Source organism: Petromyzon marinus, unplaced genomic scaffold, assembly GCF_048934315.1.
Source record: "Petromyzon marinus isolate PM22_M1 ecotype Great Lakes invasive population unplaced genomic scaffold, UKy_Petmar_22M1.pri1.0 PM_G_Scaffold_28, whole genome shotgun sequence".
In the NCBI taxonomy this organism is placed as follows: domain Eukaryota; kingdom Metazoa; phylum Chordata; class Hyperoartia; order Petromyzontiformes; family Petromyzontidae; genus Petromyzon; species Petromyzon marinus.
In genome coordinates, this window is record NW_027422850.1 from 535,001 (window position 1) to 537,500 (window position 2,500).

Genomic DNA, 2,500 nt, shown 5'->3' on the forward strand with positions numbered 1-2,500 from the left:
TGAGCTCTCTTGGCGAGGGAGCTGATGTTCAGTTCCCACTTGAGGTCCCGGCAGAGAATAGTGCCCAGGAAGCGGAAGGACTCCACAATTTTGACTGCGGAGTCTAACAGGGTGATGGCGGTGAGTGGGGCTGTATTCTTCCTGAAGTCCACAACCATCTCAACTGTCCTTAGAGCATTTAGCTCTAAGTTGTTCTGGCTACACCAGGTCACCAGGTTGTCAGCTTCCCACCTATAGTCAGACTCATCCCCACCAGAGATCAGCCCAATGAGGGTGGTGTCGTCCGACAAACTTCAAGAGTTTGACGGACAGATGATTGGAGGCGCAGCTGTTGGTATACAGGGAGAAGAGCAGTGGGCAAAGGACGCAGCCCTGAGGAGTTCCCGTGCTGATGGACCTGGAGTCAGAGACTTCTGTTCCCGGCTTAACGCACTGCTTCCTGTCAGAGAGGAAGTCTGTGATCCACCTGCAGGTGGAGTAGGGCACGTTCAGCTGGAAGAGCTTGTCCTGAAGCAGGGCAGGGATGATGGTGTTGAAGGCAGAGCTGAAGTCCACAAACAGGATCCTGGCGTAGGATGCTGGGGCGTCCACATGCTGTAGGGTGAAGTGGAGGGCCATGTTAACTGCGTCGTCCACAGACCTGTTGGCTCTGTAGGCAAACTGAAGGGGGTCCAGGAGAGGGTCTGTGATGGCTTTGAGGTGTGCCAGGAGCAGGCGCTCAAAAGACTTCATTACCACAGATGTAAGGGCGACCGGTCTGTAATCATTTAGTCCTGTTGGCCTTAGCTTTTTGGGCACAGCGATGATGGTGGAGGACTTGAGACAGGCTGGTACATGGCATGTCTCCAGGGAGGTGTTAAAGATGTTGGTGAACACCGGAGACAGCTGGCCAGCGCAGTGCCTGAGGGTGGCTGGAGAGACAGAGTCCGGCCCGGCTGCTTTGCGTGGATTCTGCCTCTTGAAAAGCCCATTAACTTCTCCCTCCTGAAAGGAGAGAGTCGTTTCTGTAGTATGGGTGGGGGATGGGGCCTCTTGGGTGGGAAGGGGTGGTTCAGGACAGTCCAATTGTCTTTCAAATCTACGGTAGAACTCGTTCAGGTCGTTGGCTAGGCGGGAGTCGTTAGTGGTGTGGGGCGCTCTGGGTTTGTAGTTGGTGATGTGCCTGAGCCCTTTGGCAGACAGAAGCAGCGTCGTTAGTAGAGAACTGGTGTTTTAGTGTCTCTGAGTACAGTCGTTTAGCCTCTCTCACCGCTTTGCTAAACCTGTTCTTCGACTCCTTGAATCTGTCTCTATCCCCACTCCTAAACGCTTCCTCCTTCTCCAACCTCAACCTTTTGAGCTTTGCTGAGAACCAGGGCTTGTTGTTGTTAAAGTTCACCCTGGTACGTGTTGGGATACAGCAGTCCTCACAGAAGCTGATGTACACAGCCTCTGTGAGTTCATCCAGACTATTGGTAGCAGTCGTGAACATATCCCAGTCAGTACAGTCTAAGCACGCCCGCAAATCTTCCACAGCCTCACTGGTCCACTGTTTAGATGTCCTCACAGCAGGTTTACAGAGTTTTAGTTGCTGCCTGTATGCACGAATCAGGTGGACCAAGGGAGTTCTGTGCGAGCCGAACAGCCCCGTGACCCACAAGAGAAACATCCCCGCCAAATTCGAGCGTTTGACGGGGTCTATCCGTGAAAAAATATTCACGTTTTTGAGTGCACATGCATTTCTGCTGCAAATGCCTCTGGAAGTTTCATGCCGTTCGTATGCCAATTGTGGCAACACGAAAATGACCCGTTTTCCCATTCCGAGGGATTTCTGTGCGACCCTAACAGCCCCGTGAGCCACAAGAGACACATCCCCGCCAATTTCTAGCGTTTCACGGGGTCTATCCGTGAAAAATATAGACGTTTTTGAGTGCACATGCATTTCTGCTGCAGATGCCTCTGGAAGTTTCATGCCATTCGTACGCAATGTGGCAACACGAAAATGACCCCTTTTCCCATTCCGAGGGATTTCTGTGCGACCCTAACTAACAGCGCCCGTGAGCCACAAGAGAGACATCCCCGCCAATTTATAGCGTTTCACGGGGTCTATCCGTGAAAAATATAGACGTTTTTGAGTGCACATGCATTCCTGCTGCAAATGCCTCTGGAAGTTTCATGCCGTTCCTATGCAATGTGGCCACACAAAAATGACCCGTTTTCCCATTCCGAGGCATTTCTGTGCGACCCTAACAGCCCCGTGAGCCACAAGAGAGACATCCCCGCCAACTTCTAGCGTTTGACGGGGTCTATGCGTGAAAAATATTAAAATTTTTGAGTGCACGTGCCTTTCTGCTGCAAATGCCTCTGGAAGTTTCATGGCGTTCCTATGCAATGTGGCAACACGAAAATGACCCCTTTTCCCATTCCGAGGGAGTTCTGTGCCACCCTAACAGCCCCGTGAGCCACAAGAGACACATCCCCGCCAATTTCTAGCGTTTCACGGGGTCTATCCGTGAAACAT